This window comes from Cervus elaphus, chromosome 7 (genome assembly GCF_910594005.1).
Source record: "Cervus elaphus chromosome 7, mCerEla1.1, whole genome shotgun sequence".
In the NCBI taxonomy this organism is placed as follows: domain Eukaryota; kingdom Metazoa; phylum Chordata; class Mammalia; order Artiodactyla; family Cervidae; genus Cervus; species Cervus elaphus.
In genome coordinates, this window is record NC_057821.1 from 9208726 (window position 1) to 9218861 (window position 10136).

A 10136-nucleotide genomic window follows, 5' to 3' on the forward strand; every position below is an offset into this window, starting at 1 on the left:
ACATGTGTTTGAACTTAACCACGTGGCATGCACAGGTGGCTCGAAGCCCGAACAGCACTCCCCCTCCCCGCCCTTCTCGCAGGCCCTGTCCTTGTCGCTACCACGTGGTTCTCTGCCACGACTCCTTGAGTGCTCCTCAGCCCTCGTCCCATTTCCCCCAGCTCCTATTGGTGTCCTTCTGATGGTCCCCTCCCCAAGCCTGCCACTTTTCCCTGCTTGAGCAATATCTGCTGGATGATTCAATTCGAAAAACTTGTTTTACCAAGCTGTCTCCTCTACATCTCCAGATGCATGTAATGTCCAGAATTCTTTTTTTTTTTTCCTCCTAAAGATACCTCTCCTCTTCCAGATTTTCCTTAAGAAAACCTGAACCTCCTTTTGCGTTTTTACTGTCCTGCATTTGGGCTTCCCAGGTGACTCAGTGATAAAGAATATATGCCTGCCAATTTAGGAGATGCTGAAGAGGTGAGTTCAATTCCTGGGTGGCGAGGATCCCCAGGAAGAGGAAATGGCCACCCGCTCCAATATTCTTACCTGGAGAATCTCATGGACACAGGAGCCTGGCGGTCTACAGTCCATGGGGTTGCAGAAGAGTTAGGCATGACTCAGTGCCTGAGCATGCAGGCGTGTGCACATGACACTTGGCTTGCCCTAAGTCTCTTCCTTCTCACCTTGCCTAATTGTAGAGGTGAGTCCAGGAGACTCCTGCCCTGAGTCAGGAAGTGAATACATAACCAAAGAGAGTGAAGTCGCTTAGTCTCCTGCACTGCAGGCAGACGCTTTACCATCTGAGCCACAGGGAAGCCCAAGTGAAGTCGCTCAGTCGTGTCCGACTCTTTGCGACCCCATGGACTGTAACCTACCAGGCTCCTCAGTCCATGGAATTTTCCAGGCAAGAGTACTGGAGTGGGTTGCCAATTCCTTCTCCAGGGGATCTTCCCAGCCCAGGGATCGAAGCTGGGTCTCCCGCACTGCAGGCGGACGCTTTACCATCTGAGCCATAGGGAAGCCCCACATAACCAAAACACAAAGTTAAAAACAACAAGGGCTTTAATTGAAGTGTTAGAGAATAATAGGAGTTTGTAGAAAAAAATGGTATTTCTAGTTGTTCAGGAGATTAGTGTGAGAAAGATCAAGCATTGATTCTGAAGGATATAGCGTTTGGACTGGGCCTTGAGGATGGTTAGGATTTGGATATGTGGGAATGGAGGGACATTCCCTCCATAGCAAGAGACAGGCCTGGGGCAGGGATGGGAGAAAAATGAAGAGGGAGAAGGAAAGAGCAGTGGGTGGTTTTAACACGGAACATCTCTGAGCTGTCTGAAGTCATTAGGGGTAAAGACATGTGACTGAGAACCTTTGGGGACCCAGGATGTGTGATGCCTGCTTGAGATGAGCTAAGTGGGAGTGGAAGACGAGGCATCAAAGGCACCCCCACACATTTCCAGCCCAACATTACCTCCTGGCTCATCCTCACCATCAGCTGTATTTGTAACAGGGAAGAACAAATCTGACTCCGTATTGAATCTATTTCTGTTACTTTAACCTTTGTAGCTACAATAAGTCTCCTACAGATGAACACATTCCATTCTGAGAGTGCATTCATAAGTCCAACAAAATAGCCTAGGTACCCAACTAACACAGTAAGCTATGTAGCACTGTACTATGATAGGTTTATAATACTTTTCACACAAATAACATGTTAAAAAACAAACACAAAGAAAGCATTTTAAATCTTTACCATGAAAAGTACAGTAGTACAGCACAACAGCTGGTATACAGGGGCTGGCAGGAAGAGTTACTGGAGGAGGGAGAAGGGGTGGAAGATGGTAGAGCTGAAGGATCGTCAGCAATAGGAGATAGACTTGTTCAGTCACTCAGTCATGTCCTACTCTTTTCGACCCCATGGACTGCAGCACTCCTGGTTTCCCTGTCCCTCACTATCTTCCAGAGTTTGCTCAAACTCATTTCATTGAGTTGATGATGCCATCCAACCATCTCATCCTCTGTCTTCCCCTTCTCCTCCTGCCTTCAATCTTCCCCAGCATCAGTTTTTTTCCAGTGAGTCAGCTTTTCTTACCAGGTGGCCAAAGTATTGGAGCTTCAGCCTCAGCATCAGTCCTTCCAATGAGTATTCAGGGTTGATTTCCTTTGGGACTGACTGGTTTGATCTCCTGGCTGTCCAAGGGACTCTCAAGAGTCTTCTCCAGCACCACAGTTTGAAAGCATCAGTTCTTCGGTGCTCAGCCTTCTTTATGGTCCAACTCTCACATCCATATATGACTACTGGAAAAACCACAACTTTGACTATATGGACTCTTGTCAGCAGAGTAATGTCTCTGCTCTTTAATTTACTGTCTAGGTTTGTCATAGCTTTTCTTCCAAGGTGCAAGGAGCTCCTTCCAAGGAGCTTCCCAGGAGCATGAAATCTTTTAATTTCGTGGGAGGGCAAGCTGCAATTTCAGTCTCTCACATCCTGGGCTTGAAATAAAGACACTGTACTACTGTAGTCTGTGTAGCGCTGTAGTGTAAGGTTCACAGAAGCACAACCACTGGTAGGGCATGCACGCACGTGACAGTGTATGCCAGACACATGAACTCACTTACGTGATTGGACATGTGAACGGGTGTTCACAACTTGAACGTTCGTGTGTAGGGAACTTACCGTATTATTTTTCCTACAAGTTGAGTATTGCCTGTTCCCTGAAATAGGATAGTCCATTCTCAAGGCTATCTTTAAAGGTGTAACACTTTTTCATTCATATAGAGATTAAAAAGTTGCAGAACAGAGAATACCATTTGTCTTGTTGGAGGTTTATAGGAACATTGTGACAAGACCTATGTGGACAGCTGCAAGAATAAAGGATTCTGGCACCAAGAAGTTTGCAGCAGCCAACCACATCCCATCCCACTGTGGTGTGAAAGAAGCCTGGATTCTAACTCGGGGAAGATGATTCTTTGGGACACTAGTTCACCATCTTCTCGGTCTGCTGGTTTTCCAAATAAAGTCACTGTTCCTTCCCCCGACAACTTGTCTCTTGATTTGTTGGCTCATTGTGCAGTGACCCTGGACAAGGGTAACCTAACCACATAGTTTTGATGGCTGCCCCAAGGTTCAAAGAGTGGGGTTATATCTATTTACTATCAATATCAAGCTCCAGGCACCTAGGGCCATGCTGGGTGCCCTGAGACCTTGTCATTCTGCCTGAGGCCCTACACGGCTGTGGCTTTTGAAGAACACTTGACCAGCCAACAGCCATCCTAGGAGGCAGGGACTGAGTTCCTTCTGAAAGAGTAACAAGGTTTTCACCAAACTTGAGGCAGTAAGATCATGTCATCTGGTCCCATCACTTCATGGCAAATAGATGGGGAAACAATGGAAACAGTGAATTTGGGGGCTCCAAAATCACTGCAGATGGTGACTGCAGCCATGAAATTAAAAGATGTTTGCTCCTTGGAAGGAAAGCTATGACCAACCTAGACAGCATATTAAAAAGCAGAGACAATTGTGGTGGTTTTCTTTCTGGCACATTTGTTAAGTTTTCAAATGGGCCTGACTCTGCCACATATATTATATAGGAGCTGGCAAAGGCTTGATGACAAAGAGATCTCTTTCTAGCCTTTTCTGCATCAGAGATGGCCTCCCACATGTGAAAGGCTGTCTCATAAGTTTAAGTCCTTACAGACAGGATGACGTAGTCTGTCTGGCCTGAGGAAAATGTCTGCTGAGGGGTGTTCCTCCACCCCTGTGATGGATTTGAAAAAGAAAAAAAAAAAAAAAGCAGAGACATTAATCTGTCAACAAAGGGTCTGTCTAGTCAAAGCTGTGGTTTTTCCAGTAGTCATGTATGGATGTGAGAGTTGGACTGTAAAGAAAGCTGAGCACCGAAGAATTGATGCTTTCAAACTGTGGTGTTGGAGAAAACTCTTAAGAGTTCCTTGGATGGCAAGAAGATCAAGCCAGTCAATCCTAAAGGAAATCAATCCTGAATATTCATTGGAAGGACTGATGCTGAAACTGAAGCTCTAATACTTTGGCCACCTGATGCGAAGAAGTGACTCATTGGAAAAGACCCTGATGCTGGGAAAGATTGAAGGCAGGAGGAGAAGGGGAAGACAGAGGATGAGATGGTTGGATGGCATCACCAGCTCAATGGACATGAGTTTGAGTACACTCCGGGAGTTGGTAATAGACAGGGAGGCCTGGCGTGCTGCGGTCTATGGGGTCACAAAGAGTCAGACACGACTGAGTGACTGAACTGAACTGAACTGAGGCACAAGCGTGATGAGAAGGTGAGAAGGACATGTGGAGCAGGAGAAGCCTGAATCAGCCCCTCCAGGGATCAAACCTGCGTCTCCTATGTCTCCTGCATTGGCAAGCAGGTTCTTTACCACTAGCGCCACCTGAGAAGCCAATAATAATGTAGTCATTAAGCAAAGTCAAGGACGTTTAGTTCCTCTTCAGGAGCACTAGGTAATATTTTGAGCCATATCCTATGAACTGTCTTACAGGCGCTGAGGCCCTCACCATGTGGAGGAGTTTAAAGACATGGTAACCAGACTGTAGCCGTGACTTAAGGGGCCACAATTCTGAGAAGTGGCCTCGAGGAAATGGGAACAAGCCGGCCATGGAACTGAAGAGTCACTGTACTCAATCAAGATGACGCTGATCAGACCACTGATGACCAGCTTCCAGATGACTCTCAGAGCTGACTGTATGTGTCTGTGTGTAGTCCCCTCCGTCAGCCTATCAGCGCTCTTGCCCACCGGCTGTCAGCTGGGGATGGGTGGAGTTGGTCTTTGGACAGGCATCTGCCCTCACCCTCCCTGGCCCCTGATGCCGGCATCCAAAATAAAGCAAACTTTCCACCAACCTGGCCTCTTTAATGGCTGTTGAGCGGTGAACAGCTGCACCCCACTCTCAGTTACAGTCCCATGGGTTTTACACTTAAGTGGAGGAAACAGACAACAACCAAGCAGACATACAATAACTACAATAATAAAACTAGTAGTGCTTTTTATATATTCAGTCCTTCAGTGAATGAACAAGATAATTTCAGATGTGATAAATGCTAGGGAAGGGAAGGGTCAAGTCAGGGTGCTGGGTCCACAGTGACTGGGGCAGAGGTGGGGTCTGGGTGGCCTGGAGGAGCTTGTGTTTGAGAGATTGAGTCATGCAAGGGGCAAAATGACTTCCAGGTAGAGGGGCAGCAAAGGCAAAGCCTTCCTTCGGAGCAGCCAACCTTGGTGGCTATTTAATGACTCTGAGCTTCAGCTCTTTATCTTAAAACAGGAATTAGCATGATATATTGACACGAACTGAGTAATTTCTGTGTGCTTGGCACTGTTCTAAGGGCCTTCCTATTGAGTCATTTAGTCCTCACGGTGGGTTCCACTTTTATCCCCATTTTACAGAACTGGAGACTGAGGCACAGAAAGGACAAGGACTTGCCAAGGTCGCCAGGTGGGGGAGTGGCAGAGCCTGGACGTGAGCCCCAGCTGGCTGACCCCAGAGTCCGTGCCCTTGCTCCTGCATCAGGTGCCTCTCAGGCCTCCATGCGGTGTCACTGGCGTGAACTGTGTGCAGGGTGTGTTTCCCAGGGGTGTCTGGGGGCCTCTCTGGCCTTGTTTTACCTCCTCCCCCCCGCCCCCCAGGCCTATGGGTGTTTGGAGCCAGTGTCCGGGCTCACTGCCCTGTCAGTCAGTGGGCACCATTCTGGGCACATTAATAGGCACTGCCTGGAATGTGGCTTGGCAGTGCCAGCCCCTCAGCAAGCTGATGACCATTTCAACACCCACCTGCTGGTCGTCACTCTTTCCACACTGAATGCAGCCTCCCCTGGCTTCTTGAAACCCCCCAGCAGGGTTGCGCCTCCCGATCCATTTGGAATGGGTATTTGGGCCTCTTGGAGCCCTGCCAGCTCTTTATAGAAAGGAGGCACAATCAGGGGGAGGAGAGAGGCGGGAGGGAGCTCCGCATCGGGTTTTCAAGTCATAATGATCCCAGTCATTGAGACATCGAATCGCACATTGAAATCGGTTGAAAGTAAAAATATCGTTTTGTAATGCTGCTGTTAATAATGTAAACATTAAAAGCGAATTAAATACTTAGCTGTACTGTGGGGCACAATTGCCTGATTTTTCTTCTTTCAGCTTCTTCAACTGGAGGACATGATTGGCTGCAATACCCAGATATGCTAGCATAAAGAGCTGGTCTGGGCTTGCACTGGGGGACCTCATCATTTGATGCCCCTGAAAGTTATGCTGGCAGCAGATTGCTGCCTTTTTCTGGAGATGAGCTTATTTCTTTTCAAGCTATGAAGGTATTGGAGGCGTGCTGGGAGGGGCTGGGGTCTTAAGTTGCAGCCGAATATCCAGACCCCTTGGCCCTGGTGAGGTCCCTGGCCATCTGCCCCAGGGACCTGCCTCCCCGCTCCACTCTGCCCTCTAGTCAACGTCACCTCAGAGAGGCCCTCCTTGGTCTCCAGCCAAAGTAGCAACACTCTCACTTTTGCTCCCCTGCGGCCTCCAAGGGGCAAAACTCACTATTGGACAACAGGCCCCGGTGAGCAGTCACCTCTTACCAAAGGAATCTGAGGAGAAAGGACATTAGAATAGACCCGGGTCTCCCAGCCCACCAGTCCCCACCCGCTCTTTAGAGGTTTTAAGGAAACAGGTGGGGGGGCGAATCAGACCAGGGAGATGTCTGACTTTTGTTCCTGGATGAGCTCTCAAGCCTCCTCTCCCATCTGGGGGCAGCTTGGTGACAGAAGGGAGGATTCTGAGTGACGTCTGGTGGGAAGGACCCAGCCCCGGTGCAAGTCAGCCTGCCTGGCCAGCTCCCCATGGGGTAGCTTCCAAGAGCTGCTTGTCTTCCTCCCTTCCTCTTGAATTCTTGGCACCCACGCTTTCATTTTTGCTCTTTCCCTCATCTTCTGTTTTATGTTTTTGGCCACAGAGGATGCAGATTTAAATCAAAAGTCCGAAGTTCAGATCATTCTGAAGAGCTGCTGCTGAGTGGTCTCGCCTTGCCGGGTGTTTTATTAGCGCGCCTCCTGCCCTCTGCAGCATCGTCTGAAAGGCGCTGAGCAGCTGGGAAGAGTAATGGGGCTGCCAGGGCGCTGCCCAGAGGCCCGGGCCTTCCTGATGACATTGCATTATGGAAAAGCTGTAATAACACTCCGCTTGTGAGCTTCCTCTTCCATCACACGGGTGATGTCGGCGGGGCTGGCTGAGTGTGGCCAGGGCTGCCTTTGTGCCCACCACCCCAGCTGGCAGGAGTGGGGCGGTCAGGAGCAGCTGCTTTTCCACATCATCTGTCTTGAAGACCACGTCAGAGGGCCCGTGGGGCAGATGAGGAAACCGAGGTCGCGGAGATGCTAAACCCATCTGCCAGAGCTCTGGCATACTTGTTATGTGAGGACGCGGCTGGGGGAAGGAACTGGATTGGAATCCGCAGTCCTGACGCCGCCAGTCCCTGCTGTCCCCACATGCCCTCCTCTTGCTGTTTATGTCCTTGCTTCTCCCTCCATAAGTCAGGTGTCAATTTGATGGGAGGATCATGGAGAGAGAGGTTACAGTAAAGACTGGCTAGGGTCTCATCAAATCCACTTGCTCATCCTATGCATACAATTAAATGACTCTCCGCCCGCCCCCGCCTCCCCCCACCCTGGGCATCTGGGTAGGGCCACCTCGCCCAGGGGATGAGGGTGTGCCTACTCCGTGTCGTCCGTCTGGCTTTCAGGCCTGTGGTTGAAGTGGGGTCACAGAATGGAAGCAGCCTGGGTCCTGGGATGACCATGTGGAGCAGAGGCTGTCTGCTGACTCAAGTGGATTGGAGCATAAAGCACTGATATTTGAGCCTTGTTTGTAAACAGACTCCCTTGACTAATACCTCTGTGTTTCTCAGTTCAAAAAGAAGAGAGTGGGACTTCCCTGGTGGTCCAGGGGCTAAGACTCCCAGCTTCCAATGCAGGAGGCCCAGGTCTGTTTCCTGATCATGGAACTAGATCCCACGTGCTGCCACTAAGAGTTCACATGCTGCAACTAGAGAACCCACATGCTGAAACTAAGACCCAGCGCAGACAAATAAATAATAAATATTAAAAAAAAAAAAAGAAGAGAACGCAGCTAGTGGTTAAGAACCTGCCTTGTGATGCAAGGGACATGATTTCTATCCCTGGTAGGGGAACTAAGATCCCACATGCCTCGGAGCAACTAAACCCTCGAGGGGCAACTACTGAGCCCATGCTTGGCAACGAAAATTCCTGCATGATGCAACAAAGATCCTGAAGATCCTGCGAGCCATAACTAAGACCCAACACAGCCAAGAAAGTAAATAAATATTTTTTTAATAAAAGGAGAGCTCCTCAGTCTGTGTAAGAGAGGCTCTTACGGTGACCTAGGCGAGACCCAGCAGAAAGGCGGAAGGTTCAAAGGCCCTTTCCAGCACTCACGTTCTGGGGTTTCTTCATTTCCCATCTTAATCTCCTATGGCCAGCACAGGGCTGTGCCCTGAGCAGAACGCTCGATTCCCGTTCCTGGGGTGTTGCTCCTTTTCCTGGAACACTCGCCCTTCTTTCTCATCTGTCAGTCCTGCCTCCCTTCCAAGGCACAGCTCCAACACCACCTCCGTGATCACCCCACAGGGCAGGGAGTCCTCACTGCCTCTTCTCCTGCGTAACCCTCTGTGCAGCTGAGCAGAGGGCCCCCAGCCCCCACTGAAGCACCAGTGATATTTTCATATGAGGATCTTCAGTCTCTCATTAAATCAAAAGGTTCTTATGAATAGCATCACCATCCCCACACTTCTGGTTTCCTACAAGGCCCTAGCACCATGTAGCTTGTACCAGGCACTTGGAAAATATCTGTTGGATGAATGAATGGAAGGAGAGAAGGACAGATGAATGACCTCATAAACAAATGATTGAGCTACTCAGCCAGATCTCCAGGGGTCTCCACCCTCTGGGCTCACTCCATCTCTCTACTTCATTTCTACTCCCAGCCACAAACCCCACTCGGAATGGGCTGGTCTGTCCACAGACTCACCAGCCCGCTGGACCTTCCCCTCCCTCTACTCCACACCCCCACCAATGCCCCAGCCCCTTCCCACTCCTGTCCCCCTTCAGGGCCCAGAGGAAGTCCCACCTCCTCCAAAGGTTTCCGTGACAACTCCGCTCTCCGCACATGGTTCAACTTTATTACAGGATTGATCATCTGTACCACGTGGATTAATCCGCTGTATCATTGGGTATGTCCCACGTGGTTTGCGGTCAGTTCATTTGTGTTTTTCTTGCCTCCTCAACTAGAATCTAGCTCCCAAGGGCTGAACCGTCCACAGCACTTAGCAAAGAGATCAGCAGGGCACAGCCGAGCAGGACAGGCATGCACTTGCAGATTGCTGGATACCCGGGGCTCCCGCACCTTTTTGCCCTTTTTCAGTAAACACAGATTGGAGAGCTAATACACGCATGTGCATCTCCTTCTCCTCTCCGTATCTTTCTGTTCTCCCTCTCCCCAGATTTGCAATACTTGGGTGGACTCATCCACCTGAGTTGCTGAATCTGCAAAGCCTGGCACAAGTTTCAGACCACAGCTGACCCTCTGAGTCCAGGAGTCTAGGAAGAACAGTCTAGAATGGTAGCCAACTTAGCCCCTTGCCACAAACTGCACTTTTGTTGGTGACATGTTCAGGAGGAGGAGGGAATCATTTGGGCTGGATCTCGGAAGAGTTGCAAAGGAGGAAGAAGGCCACTGTGAAGGGGACTGTGGGATAAAGAGGTAGCAGGGCATCACAGTGGCAGAAAGACGGAGCCACCATGGAGACCAGCTGCAGCGTAGTTAGCCACGTGGGTGGCCAGCCCTAAAAGACTTAGATTCCAGGGACTTTCCTGGTGGTCCAGTGGTTAAGAATCTGTCTTGCAATGCAGGGGGCATGGGTTGGATCCCTGGAGGGGGAACTAAGATCTCACATGCCGAGGAGCAGCTAAACCCACATAAAATAAAATCTGCCACAACTAGAGAGCCCACGTGATGCAACAGAAACCCTGGGTGCTGCGACTAAGACCCGACGCAGCAAATAAATACATAAATGTTGAAAAGAAAAAAAGACTCAGATTCCAGCTGACATTCCCACC

The 10136-nt window shown here is 49.7% G+C and overlaps 1 non-coding gene across 1 annotated transcript; it reads left to right on the forward strand.

Annotated features, from left to right (window-relative positions):
* The first annotated feature begins 3504 nt into the window (after positions 1-3504).
* On the forward strand, positions 3505-3652 carry LOC122697921. Its single transcript, XR_006342247.1, has one exon. It is a non-coding gene; the product is annotated as a small nucleolar RNA SNORA12 (small nucleolar RNA).
* Positions 3653-10136: the final 6484 nt, after the last annotated feature.